The sequence below is a fragment of the Myotis davidii genome, unplaced genomic scaffold (genome assembly GCF_000327345.1).
Source record: "Myotis davidii unplaced genomic scaffold, ASM32734v1 scaffold167, whole genome shotgun sequence".
In the NCBI taxonomy this organism is placed as follows: Eukaryota; Metazoa; Chordata; class Mammalia; order Chiroptera; family Vespertilionidae; genus Myotis; species Myotis davidii.
The window spans coordinates 4,252,077-4,266,421 of NW_006300048.1; the positions used below are offsets into that span (position 1 = coordinate 4,252,077).

The 14,345-nt window shown below is 44.3% G+C and overlaps 1 protein-coding gene across 1 annotated transcript in view; it reads right to left on the minus strand.

Moving 5' to 3' along the window:
- Positions 1–341: 341 nt before the first annotated feature.
- The window catches only part of SUPT3H (SPT3 homolog, SAGA and STAGA complex component), a 445,191-nt gene continuing 431,187 nt past the window's right edge, over positions 342–14,345 (minus strand). Inside the window, exon 13 of the mRNA XM_015572205.1 lies at positions 342–1,223. The gene's annotated coding sequence lies outside the window, so the exon portion shown is untranslated. The remainder of the gene's footprint in view (positions 1,224–14,345) is intronic.

The window sequence follows — 14,345 nt, forward strand, 5'->3', positions numbered from 1 at the left end:
TGACCAGGCAGTGCCCACTAGTGAAGGCCCCACGCGGGCCCCCAGGCCTGCTTGTGTTCAGGGCGCAGCCTGTGCAAGTCACCAGGACTGAACGGCCTGACGCCTCGTCCAATGGGGCCGGCGCCACTGAGGACAGGACACGTAGGATTCAGATTGGGTGTGAGGAGGCCACAGGGATGGTGTGCGTGAGGACATGCGGGCAGGCCTCCTTCAGGCTTCCCTTCCCCTTCCTCAGAGTTTGACCTTCTGGTCCCTGGCTGTTCAGTCCCACCAAGGGGGCCATGTCTTTCTCCAGCAGCTGGAACAGGCGGTCCTTCTCTGGAAGACAACTGTGGGGGGGTCAGGTCCCATAAAAGCACACACGGACAGCATGCCCTTCAGTGACACAGGCTCGCTGAGATGGCAGGCCCAGCGCGTGAGACGTGCCCTGGGCGGGGACACACGTGGCCCTCAGAGCCGTAGGGAAGGCGCAGGCCCGCACAGACTCTGGGGTCTCTCTGGAGCCTGCTGGCAAATGAGCGATTCTACTGTTCCTTGCTTCTCAGCACCACTGACATCACCACTGTAAGTCGGGGAATCACAACCACATTTCAAAGAATCATTCAGTTTGCTCATTAAGATTCTATAGGAATTTCCCCCCACAGCAACAGCCTTGCCAAAACAATGTTAAAAATAGGCCTGGTAATACTTTTCACATTTGTCGGCAGTCATGAGCGTTTAACAGGGTGTATGTCCAGCAGATGCACACAATTTCGGAATCAGGCACTGGATTTTACATAGTAACTTGGAGGATGTGTATTGGCCAAAAGAATTCTTTAAAAAATGAAGCAGAACAGACACCTTGGGCATGGGTTACCCGGGGGAAGCGAACCGTGTTCGCCACTTCATCTTCTTATGGGAAAATGTTGGATGCAGAGGATATCAGGAGTAAAATATGTGTGTGAAATTAAATTCAAAAGTGATTAAATCTGGACATTTTGCTTCAGTCAGCTCCTATGGTAAATTCCCCCAATTCAAGGGCCTGAATTCTAAGCATGGAATTATTTGTGACACGGCGGCGCCCTGTGCTTGTCTGGGCTGCAGCGGGTTGGAAAGGGTCCCGTCTGGGTGCAGCTGGGACGCGGTCAGGGTCAGAAGTCTCCTTGCTGAGCAAATGGACGGAGTCCGACAGCCTGGAAGTTTTCAGCCAGGTAAGATAAGGCCCACGGAGAACGAGACGCTACCTAAAAAGAGGTAATGAAGTAAAACTTAATTATAATGATTAAAAAACCTAAGTACCACACATTAGTAACTTTATTTGGGGAGTGTCCGTAGCAAGTTCCAAATAAACTGCTGGCTGCCAGCGTCCGGGCTGCGCGCACTGGCCTAATTGGCCTGTAAAGACTCCTTCCAGGCCGGGCCCTCGACGTCCTGGAAGCAGAGAAAATGGGCCTCGGTGCCCCTGGAGGCTGGAGACATGGATGTTTCCCGAGGCCCCAGCTCCACTCTTTGTTAGTAGTTGGAACTGACCAACGGATGATAAAGAATTGATGGCTCTTAACTGTAACCATCACGTTCTAATTTAGCCTCGGCTGGAACTTTTTAATTGCCAGAGGTAGATCTACAAACAGAATTTTTCTTGCTTTTTGGGCAATCACGTAGCTGGAGATTAACCCTCTTCTTCCCCCAGGCCTTAAACATTATTTTGACCGAAATGTTTAAGTCAGGGGTTTCGTGTAGACACAGCTTAAATGAGTCATTAAGAATTTTATTGGTTAGAGTAGGCATATTTTTTCCTAGTAGACATAATGACATAACAGTAATAAAAATGTAATATTCAAGTAATTGCTGTAATGTAATTATAGCTTGGTCATAAAGTAAGATTAGAGGTCTGGGATGGCTGTTCTGTGGGTGTGTGTTTTAACGTCTGAATGCAGTCTCCGAGGTGCCTGTCCCGTCTCCCGGGGCTGCTGGTGCAGTCAGTTCAGCACATACCCAGGTGGCCGGGAGCCCAGCTGAGCCAGCACTATCTGGGCGTCCTGTTTACCCCGTCTGCCCTCGCTGGACACTGGCATCCTGCCTGCCTCGGATACCTCATCATCGCAGTAACTGAACACAGTGTTTCTGGTCTACAGACAGCAAAAGCGGGGGCGCGGGGGGGACCAAGAAGGCCAGGTCCTCGCCGGGGGAGGGCCCAGATGGGGCCCAGGTGCCAGCCGGAGCAGCAGCATCTGCCTACAGGGCGCTGGGAGCTCTGCCCTCAGGACTGTGCCGGGCTGCCTGGCTCTGGCTCTCTGAGGGGAGGACGGTTTCCAGATTGAGTCTGAACAAAAATAGCTGGATTAGGCATTTACCCCAAGTCTATTTTATCAAAGGGCTTATCATCGCTGGAGATATTCTTTGAACTGTTATACATTTCTGTCGTTTTTTAAAAAATCTAAACACAACATTTAAGTAAAAGAAGTGCTTAAACATTTGCAAACCAGAACAATAACAATATGTTGATTAACAATATTTACAATGAATAATTAAAAGAGGATTAGGTTTGTGTCTGTGGTTTGTGGGGATGTGATGTGAGACTATGTAAATGTACACGCCTGTCAGTATTTCCCCCGTTGATGGTCTTGCAGTGCTGTGATTCCGTCTGTTTATTAGCTGTCGTTCTGTGTCAAAGAAGAGCTACCACTTTCTCCTCCATTTATCTACTTACTGACACTGTGGGGACTCAAGGGTATTTATTTTATTCTGTGGGTGATAACCCGTTATTGTCATTTACGCTCAAATTGTTGCAGATTTGGCCAGTTGGGAGTCTCCACAACCTTCCATTTCTGACACGTACCCATGGCTCTTTGACCAACTTCTTACTTTCTGGCAAGTTAAGACGTTCCAGGCTCATTTTCCCAGGCTCTTTCCCTGCCCTCGTCCTGGAATCAGCCGTTTCTCCAAGGAGCCTGAGTACCGGTGCAGAATGCTTAGAAGCTAAGGTCTGGGTTCTAGGTAAGAAGGTCACTTTGTAAACGAGGAGAATTTACTTCCAGAGTGATTGGTTAGTTTTGGAAGGATGTAGGGGGTCTTATAAAGAGTCAGGCATGCACCAGAGGCACAGGATCCTGAACAAGGTGGAAAGTGAAGAGGAAACCAGCCCCCTTGCCTCCAATAATACACACCTGTCACGCGGTTTCTGCTAATTGCTAAGATCCTTAGTCTTTTTCTCCCTCTACGTCTAATCACATACTGTTCTCCAAGCCTCTGATAGCTCTTGACGTCTGCTGACCCGTGACTCAGTCACACATCAACCAGGTAGAATATTCCACAGACCTCACCTCTTGCCAACATCTGTGACCTTAAGTATCATGGTCTCTGAGTGCAGGTGTGTAAGCCACACGCCTACAAAGGTCAGTCACGAACACAAGTGGCCACCTGCGGCCTGTCTGTGTCACCTCAGCAGACTGTTTGTAGAGTCTCTTGCTGCACCTTGAGTCTGTGGTCTTGTTTTCCACGACGGGGACAGCTGGGCTCAGGCCTCAGGGAACCGGGAGAACCACTGAGTCAGCGGTTTGCTACAGTGGCCGGAGCAAGGCTGGTCGGACAGTTTCTTCTTTCCCTTAATGCCTTTGAGCGAGGTCAAGGGAACGCAAAGCTTGGGATTTGACGGCCTCAGGAAAGTTGTTGGCTTTCACTTGGCATCTGCATTCCGACTGCTTGAGGAATGCTACTTCCCCCCTAAACTTCTATCTCATTAATCTTGTGTTAAGAGTGTTCTAACCCTATTAGTGGGGTAGGCTGCTTCTGTTCCAATTAGCGTATGTTTCCGTAAGTGCTGAGTTGGGGAAGGGGGCGGAAGAGGCAGAATTTCTAAACTTTGACCTGGAGGGACTTGTACGAAGGTGTGTCTGACATGAGTGTAATACAACTGAAAAGGCTCCGGTAAATGGCAAGCTGTGGCCGGCTCTGATGATTTATGCTAAGCAGAATAAACTCTGATGGAAACATAAAATATTTCTAAGCTTACATTTTAGTCACTCAATACACAGAAAACGCATTTTTCTTCCTTAAAAATAGATACTTAGAGCACGGAGAGCCTCAAGAAGAAATCAGGTTATTTACCATCTTTGTGGTTGTCCATGTTACACGCTTCAAGTTTAAGAGTTGACAATGTTTAGATATTCTCAAATGAAAGGCACTGCGTGATGCCCCATTTAAGTCCTATTCTAATAGGACTCTCCTTTCCACTGGCAATTGAAGGGGGGAAGGTTAGGACAAGGCTTCGATAGCCAAATTGTTTCATTGTTTAAATATCGTCAGGCTGGTTGCCTAACCAGAAAATGCAGACTTAAACCAAGGAAGCTTATTTTGCGAGCAGGCCTGTCACCATGTACAATATGTATTACCAGGAGGTAAACAGGAAGTGCTGAGCTGGCTTGGTTTACTCCTACAGGCACAGAGAGAAATAAAATCAGTGTTTACCAAATGGAAAAGCACAAAGTTGGTACAGGGAGAAATGCTATTTTCATGCTTCCAAAAAGGTATTACAAATAACAAAGTTTCGAACCTGTAATTAAAAACTATTTTAAAAATGCTTTGATTAGGTTCCCTTCAAAAATAGACATTCTTGGTTGAAATAAATTTCTTAAAGGTCTGACTTCCACGTAGGCTTGTTTCCCTAATCCATACCCTATAAACGTCCCTCTGAAATAAGGCTTCCAGAGTAAAAAGTGTGCCGTTGAGTCATTTAGCAGAAGTTCAATGCTCCCACTTAATGGGTGGAGAATCCAAGGCCCCAAAGTTAAAGCAACTTATCAAATGCCACCCAGCCAGCTGGGGCAGGGAGAATTTATGATCCAAGTTACTCATGAAGCAAAAGTCATAGGTGAACTGAGTTTCTTAGTGCCAGGCCCAAGGACACAGACCTTGTGGTGAAGGGTTAAATGCCCTGTCGGTGTGGTGTTGACCAGAAGCCAAAATCTTGGTCCTATGGGCCCAAAGCTAGTGGACTCTCCCACCTTCAGAAAGCACAAAACCCTTTCCTCTTTGGATGTCCATGGCTTCAACTGAAAAGTGAGGCGATTTGCAGTTTTAATATTGTGAATCTGAGCAAAGAAAGGACTGAAAATGGTGATATGATCTAGGGAAGTAAAGAATAAACGAATAGAAATGAGGATAGATTATTTTGGGCAAGGGTAATTCATAATATTTAAACCTACTAGGGTTGTCTGAGGTCAATTAAACTTTAATAACCCAGATTTCAGACCAACATCAACACTCAAACTAGGAATAGCCCAAGACAAGAATGGGCAAAGGACAAGATTAGGCGATTCAAAAAAGAACATGTACGCATGGCCAATAAACACATGGAAATTGTTCAACCTCAACGGCATCCAAAAATGCAAATAAATTTTGCTTTAAACTGGAAAAAAGAAAAAGGGTAATGTTATCCAGTGTTGGGGAAGGCACAGAGGAACTGACGTTCAAACACTGCTGATGAGAACGCAAACTAGTACAACCCAAACACAGGGCCTTTTGGGTGTGTGTCAAATTTTTTAAATGAAGACTAACTTCGATTTAGCAATTCCGATTCTAGGAATTTACAGTAAAGGAAAAAAACAGATTTCCACAACCAGGTCAGTGGATTACAAATGGGCACAAATTCTTTGCTGCCTTCCTCAGCTCCTCTTGGCTATGGTAGTTCCTCCGAGTCCCCCTGTACCTCATCACCTGCACAGGTTGGAGGAATACTGCTCAGGTATTTGGTAGAATGTCTCTCCATTGTGGCTTGTTTGATGCTTTTCTCATGATTAGACTGAGATAACGGTTTTTGTAAGGAAGACCACAAAGACATTCATGCATCATGTTAGGTAGGAGCATTTTGCTATTGTCTTACTCTGGAGGCGCCCTAAATACAGGTACAAAGGGTAGCCTGTGGTTGTTGGTACTGTGTCACCTTGGTGAGACTGAAACGAGTTTTCCATGATCTCCTGACCTCTATGGTTGGGCAAGAGAAAAATCTGTGCAAGATTTGGGGATGGGAGTGAAGCAGTTACTTATTCATTGGGGTTGTGCAGACACAGAAGCGCTGGCAGTTCCAGCTTGTCCTCACCTTCCTCTACTCTATATCCTCTTCCTGGCTGAAGACCCTGCTTACCCACAGTGGCTCCCACTCTCAACCAGCCACGTGGTAGACCCTAGGGTGGCAGGTACATGGACGCATGGCTTCCTATGGGCCTTCCTATGCAGCCTCTTTTGCCAGGTGGTTGTGCTTTGCTTCTCAAATTGATGGGCTATTGATGTTTTTATTCTTAGGCCTTCACTTTCCCAGCTCCTCCAATAACTAGGTAAGATCTATAATAAAATCTTTATCCCACAAAGGTCAGTGATTCTGACTCTGTGACTGAACTCTTGTTGGGTACAGTGAGCTACAAAAGGCTCATCTTTGACCTGAGAACAACTGTAAAAGCTGGACAACATACAGAACAATTGTGTAATAGTTTTCTATACTGTGGTGACAAATTACCACAAAGTTAGCAGCTTATGTAAAAGGGGCAGGTAGGTCAGAAGTCTGGTGTGGGTCTCTTGGACTAAAACCAAGTCTTCTTTTCAGGAGGTTTTAGGAGAGAACTGGTTTCCTGCTCATTCAGATCGTCAGGAGTGTTCAGTTCCTTGTGGCTGTAGGACTGAGGTCCCATTTTCTTGCTGGCTCTAAACTAATAGCCATTTCAGAGGCCACCACATTCCTTGGTTTGTGGGCCCCTTACTCCATCTTCAAAGCTGGCGATGTCAAGTCCTCATGCCACATCTCTCTTACCCACTGTTCTGCCTCCCTTTCTGTTTTGAAGAGCTCATGTGAAGGACCCAGCTGAATAATGTAGGGTCATCTCCCTATTTTAAAGTCACTTGATTAGCAACCTAATTTCATCTGCAACTTTAATTCCTGTTTGTCGTGTGATGTAAAACATCCGCAGATGCTAGGGATTTGAGTGTGGATGTCTTTGGCGGGGCACACGGAATATGAGGCATCAGAAAAAAGCCAAGGTAGGCAGGTATTGGAGAAAAGGAATGCTCTTTTTTTCCTCCTTCAGGGAATTTGCCGATAAAATGTGAGAGGAAGAGAAGCCAAGCAGAAAGAGGGGTCTGGAGCTTGCGGCAGCCTCGCTGGCTGGGGAGGCAGAGGCGGGAGCTTGGGGCCGCCAGGGCAGCTGAGGGACTGAGACCTCGAAGAGGAGCAAACTGCAGGGACGTCAGCTTATAATTATACATGAAATTTCCCCTTGAGTATATGTCAGCTCCAGGGCTGCACATGTGTGTGAGGAGCATCTGGGAGGTGAAAGAGGTGAGGAGACATCTCATCAATCTTGAAGGGGTAGGGGAGTCAGAGGCTAGATTTTAAGGATCACCAAGATTAAAGGGGGTTGGTGAACCCCACAGGCTCTCAGCTCAAACCCTAGGGATACTTTCCAGGAATAAGGGCAAAACAGAAATATATCCACCTTTATCCGACTGTGGCCCCATCTGTCTGCCAGAGAATTAAATCCTCTTTGGAGGACACCATCATCCACTGCTTCTATATTTTTCCATGTACAATGTCTCGCCTTCAATAAAAACTCCTACGTACAGCAAGATACAGAACCTAGTGGCTGAAAACCAAGAATGTTTTCCCCATAAAACCAGGATGTCTGTTCTCACCACTCCTATTAAACAGTGCGGCAGTGAACTCTCACTTAACCTCATCTGTAAGTTCTGTGACTTTGAGCAAACCAAGGTATACCCAAAACAACTTTACCATCGGCTAACTGATACAAACAAGATTTAAGTTCCTACAGCATCTCATCAATGTTATCCTATATAATAAAGAGGGAATATGCAAATTGACTGTCATTCTGCCACAAAGATGGCAGTACCCACAGCGGAGGTGGGGTTTCCATAACACAAGATGGCTGCACCCACAGTTGAGGCCGAGTTCCCGTAACGAGACTTAACGAGCAATCAGCAGGGACCTGAGGCTGCGCCCCCCCAACCCGTGTGGGGCTTTACAGAGGACCTCAGGCCTCACCCCCAACCCTGGCGTCAGGCTGAGGGACCTCAGGCCATGCCCCCCCACCCAGCAGAGCTCAACAGGAGACCTCAGGCCATGCCCCCCACCCAGCAGGGCTTGATGGGGGACCTCAAGGTGTGCCCCCAATCCTGGTGCTGGGCCAGGAGACCTCAGGCTGCTCCCCACTCCACAGCACCAGGCCAGGGGACCTCAGGCTGTGCGCCCCGCCGAGTGGTGCTTTACAGGGGACCTCAGGCCACAACCTCGCCCCAGCATCAAGCCAGGGGACCTGAGGTTGCGCCCCCAGCCTGGCAGGGCTTGACACAGGACCTCAGCCCATGCCCCCCGCCCAGCGGGGCTTGACGGGGGACCTCAAGGTATGCCTCCTCATCCCAGTGATGGGCCTGGAGACCTCAGGCTGCTCCCCTTTCCCTGGGCCAGGGGACCTCAGGTCGTGACCCCTGCCCAGCGGGGCTTGACAGGGGATCTCAGGCCATCTGAAGCTTTACCCCCTGCCCAGACAGGCTTGAAAAATGTGGGACAGGCCGGGTCTGAATCTAGCCCAATGGGGGGTGAATGGCTAGGTCTGGGTCTCGTGCGATTTTGAGGCACACATGGGTGGGCAGGGACTTGACCCCAGAGTCTGACAGGAGGAAGATTTTCATATATATTTTACTAATTTTCTTTAATCTCTCACACTTCTATTATAAAGGACAAGTAACAATATTAAAATATTTCCTCTAATTAATCCCCTTTTAATGTGCATGAATTTCATGCACCGAGCCACTAGCAATGAAATAATGCTGAACAAAATGACATTATCCAAGGACATGCTGCACTGAAAATCCTAGTTAATGGACTGGGGCAAGAAGAAATAAAAAGCATAGTCCTGGCCAGGAGGCTCAGTTGGTTGGAGTGTTGTCCTGTACAAAAAAAGTTTGCAGGTTTGATTTCTGAGCAGGGCACACACATAGGTTGTATATTTGATCCCTAGTCGGGGCATGAACAGGAGGCAACTGATCGAGGTTTCTCTCTCTGTCTCTGAAATCAATAAAAACATATCCCCAGGTGAGGATTAAAAGAATTAAAAGCATATCTACACTAATGAAAGAGAAATATGCAAATTGACCATACCTTTGCAACACCCACCAGCGAATCAGGAGTGAGTATGCAAATTAACCCAACAAGGATGGCAGGTTAATTTGTATACACAGGCACCCAGTAGCTGGGGGCGGGGTGGGATGCTTGCATCATTGCCATGGTGATGACACAGGCGTTCTGCACCTCCCCAGCCGCTCCAGGCCTCTGGGCAGCATGGGAAGTGGAAAGGAGGCTCCAGGCCTGAATGAAGGCAGAAGGGTGGCTCTGGGCTGGAGCGAAGGTGGTGCCAGCAGCCAGGGGAAGGAAGGCCCATTCTTGCACAAATCTTCGTGCATTGGGCCTCTAGTAGATTAGAAAGAGAGAAAGGACATTGTCTTCATTTGAAAAACATGATCTGTGTAGAAAGTCTCAAAGAATATACAGAACAAAGCAATAACAAAAAAAAGTGTGAGATTGTCAAGAGTGCAGGACAAAAGTTTCCTATACAAAAGTTTCCTATTTTTCCCTTTGTATTAGGAATGAACTGAAAATGGAAAATAATTTTAAATCTTTCTTATAGTATCAAACATAAAATATCTATGGATAAATATAACAAAATATGTACTAGATTTATATTCTGAAAATGATAAAACATTTATGAGGGAGATTAGAAAAGACCTGAGTAAAGAACTATGCCATGCTCTTTGATTAGAAGGCTTACTACTGCCAAGTTCTCCCCAAATTGAGCTATTGATTCAAAACAATTCCAATCAAAATCCCAGAAATTGTTTTGCAGAAATATGGAGAAGCAAAGAATCTAGAATAAAAAATAATTTTGCAAAAGAAAAGCTGAAGTATTCATTAGACTGAGTTCATGATTTAATAATCAAGACAGAGAGGTACTGGCATAAGAATAAACATATAGGCCAATGGAACAAAATAGAATCCAAAAGAGACCTGCACATATATGGTCAATTATTGGTTTCAGACAAAGGTATCAATTTAATGAAGAGAGGAGATAATCTTCTCAACAAATGGTGTTGGGACAATCAGAAAACCATATACAGAAAAGGAATCTCAACCCTTACTTTGCACCATATATAAAAAATAAACTCAGAATAAATCAAAGACTTAAAAGTAAAAGTTAAAATTTAAAATAATAAGAATAAAATATTGGAGAAAGCCCTTGTGGACTTGGGTTAGATCAATATTTTTTAGTTAAGACACAAAAGTATGAGCCATAAAAGAATAAAAATTGATAAATTGGACTTCTTCAAAATTAAAAACTTAAACTCTCCCAAAGACACTTTAAGAAAAGTCAAACCTCAGACTTAGAGAAAATATGTGAAAAACACATTTCTGTCTCTAGAATATATGAAGAACTCTTACGTTGTAATAAGAAGACAAACAACCAATTTTTAAACAAATGGACAAAAAATTTAAACAAACACTTCAACAGGAAACAATACAGATAGAAAATGAACACATGAAAAAAGAGTACTATCATTAGTCATCAGAGGAAAGCAAAGTAAAACCACCAAGAGATCTACTATCCACCTATGGGGATTGCTAAAATTAAGACTAAACCATCCAACCAAACAAAAAAATAGGTTATATCAAATGCTGGCAAAAATATGGAGCCACTAGAAATCTCACATTTCTGGTGGAATACCAAATGGCACAGCAACTTTGGCAATTAAATATTCACTTACCACATGACTCAGTCTACACAAAGCTCTGTCCATCCATGTTCATAGCAGCTTTCTTTCTTTTGTTTTTTATTGGACCTTTATTCTTAACTAGAGGCCTAGTGCACAAAATTCATGCACGGGGTTGGGAGGGGGCCCTTAGCCTGGCCTGCATCCTCTTGCAATCTGGGACCCCTCAAGGGATGTCCCACTGCCGGTTTAGGCCTGATCTCTCAGGGGTCCCTGCGGGATCAGGCCTAAACTGGCATTCGGACATCCCTCTTGCAATCCAGGACCACTGGATCCTAACCACTTGCCTGCCTGCCTGCCTGATCGCCCCTAACCACTCACCTGCCTGCCTGATTGCCCCTAACTGCTCGCCCGCCTGCCTGATTGTCCCTAACCACCTCTGCCTTGGCCCCCACCACAGTGGCTTCGTCCGGAAGGACGTCTGGAATGATGTCCAGAAGGTCGTTCCACTGTCTGGTCTAATTAGCATATTATGCTTTTATTATTATAGATATAGATAGCCAGTCATCCAATGGAAAGGTCCATTCAATACTGAATGAGTAAGCACACTATGGTACATCCATACAGGGAATACTCAGCAATGGAGGGGAATAAACTACTGACTCACACAGCACCTGCCGAATCTCAGAAGTATTCTGCTAAGTGAGAGAAGTCAAACTACTCGCCCGCCGGCCTGATTGTCCCTAACCACCTCTGCCTTGGCCCCCACCACAGTGGCTTCGTCCGGAAGGACGTCTGGAATGATGTCCAGAAGGTCGTTCCACTGTCTGGTCTAATTAGCATATTATGCTTTTATTATTATAGATATAGATAGCCAGTCATCCAATGGAAAGGTCCATTCAATACTGAATGAGTAAGCACACTATGGTACATCCATACAGGGAATACTCAGCAATGGAGGGGAATAAACTACTGACTCACACAGCACCTGCCGAATCTCAGAAGTATTCTGCTAAGTGAGAGAAGTCAGACAACAAAAAATCCTTGAAATCCAAATTCATGTAGAATTATTCCTTTTTATATGCTATTTTGGAAAAGGTAAAATTATAGAGACAGAAATCAGATCAGTGGTTGCCAGGAGTTAGTGATGCCATGGTGGGGGTGAGGGGGTTCAATGACAAAGAAACAGGAAACAACTTTTTGGTGTTCATGTACCTTCACTGTGGTGGTGGTTACACAAATGTGTTTATTTGTCTAGAGCCTTGAATCATACTGTACGTAAACTGATATCTAAAAAAATACATATTCTATGTGTCCTATATAAAAAACACCATGCCCTGGCCAGGTAGCTCAGTCAGCTGGAGCAACATCTTGATATACTAAAGTTTCGGGTTCGATCCCCAATCAGGGCACAACCTAGAATCAACCAATTAATGCATAAATAACTGGAACAAAAGGTAGATGTTTTTCTCTCTCTCTCAAATTAATAATTAAAAATAAAAATACTATTGTAATATATGAAGTCATAAATAAATGCACTAAAAATATTAACCTGGAGTTGTGGTAAAAAGAAAATTTGAATAAGTTGTGAAATAGATATATCAAAAATTCGCCATATCATGAAAGAAAACCTCACTGAATCATAACTCACTCTTGCTTGTGGTGGCCAAATTTCTTACTCTGTTGAAGATGTACTGTGATTTAGAAAGTACTGGATGGAAAGCCGTTTAAACAGAGTGGTGTTGAGGAACACAGTTGAAGTTCAGAGGAATTAGGAAGGTCCAGGGGAAGCTCACAGCTGAGGCTGGAGGAAAACAACAGCAGCCAGGACAGAAGTGAGAAGAAATGAAAGACCAGCAGCATGGGTCCGGTGTTGTGAAAAATTGCAGATTTAAGGATTGATCAATCCATGAGTCACCCAATAAAATACTGACCGAGTGCACTATGTGTCAGGCCCAGTTCCAAGTGCTGGAGATGGGGCAGTGGGCAAAATAGGCCGTATCCTTAATCTTAGACAGGCTACATTCTAGAAGGAGGAGACAATAAACAAAATAAATAAGTATGGGAAATGGTATGTGTTCGAGTGAACAGCAACAGCAAAAAGCAGGGGAGGGAAATAAGTGTGCTGGGGAAGAGGCTGGGTTTCAATATTTAAAAGGGTGGCTAGCGAAGACTTCACGGAGAGAGTGACAGTTGTGAAAAGATGTGAAGAAGATGAGAGAGCCATGAGGGTAGGCATTTAAAGGGGAGTGCTTCTGAACACACAGTAATCATGGGGTGCTCGGCTAATATCATCCACTTTGTTGAGACCCACTTAGTTCCCATAATAATCATATAAAAAGATACCACTTAATGTGATAACTGGTTATGAGAGCTTATAAACATGATTTATAGAATACATATAATCTTGATTTCAACTGAACAAGAAACATTTGAAATCCAGCTGAAAGAAAACCACACACCTTAATTTATTTTTAATTCCGACTAACCCTCCTCTCTCTAACCTGCCCCTCTTTCAATTTTCATTATGCCTGATTCTGGGAAAGCTGAAACAGTTTCATGTTAATACATTGTTGAGGATTATTAGTTGGGAAAGGGGTTTAGAAAAAACAGAGAGGAAATAACCTATCCATATGAAAACAATAATCACATAATATTTATTGTCTGGGATTGAAATGTTTCAAATACACAAAGCAATAAAATGCCAGGAAACACAAAACTTCCTAATGTTAAAAAGATCATAAATTTTTCCCAAAATAAGACGACTGAAATAAGTTCAGGTGACATTTTATGCCGAAGGAAAAACACCCTGAATGCTGAGTGAAACGGCCCCAAGCCTTCAGGAGGCACAGCCCCTCGCTGCTGAAGAGCCGAGGCGACTGGCTGTTACTGTCAAGCACAGAAAGCCATGGGGCCTGTGCTCTGAGCCCGGCAGTCACTTTCTTTCTTTCTTTTTTAAATATACTTTATTGATTTTTTACAGAGGAAGGGAGAGGGATAGAGAGTTAGAAACATCAATGAGAAACATCGATCAGCTGCCTCCTGCACACTCCCCACTGGGTATGTGCCTGCAACCAATGTACATGCCCTTGACTGGAATCGAACCTGAGACCCTTGAGTCCGCAGGCCGACGCTCTATCCACTGAGCCAAACTGGTTAAGGCCCGAGAGTCACTTTCAACAGAAATGCACTCACTAACCCATGCATTCAATAACTTGCATTTTTTCTACCTTGTGTATTAAAAAAATATGTAATGTTAAAAAGCTACCAGGATTCTATGATCACTTTTAAATGAACTTATATTTTACAAATCACAATGGTGCATATGTATTTAATGTATATTATACATCATATATATTATATATATACAATATTTATAATCTATATCTATATCTATATCTATCTATCTATATATATCCCACGTTCAAAGGCTGTTAAATTGTGTTGTTTACCCATATCTTCAGAAAAAATCACTTCTACTGTCGTGGTAAACAACCTGCTTCCCTATTTATAATGGTCTGGCCCTCTAGCAACTTCAGCGCGAAATTATAGCTAATTTGCCTACAAACGTCAGGTAGTCATAATAATCTGTTTTTAAC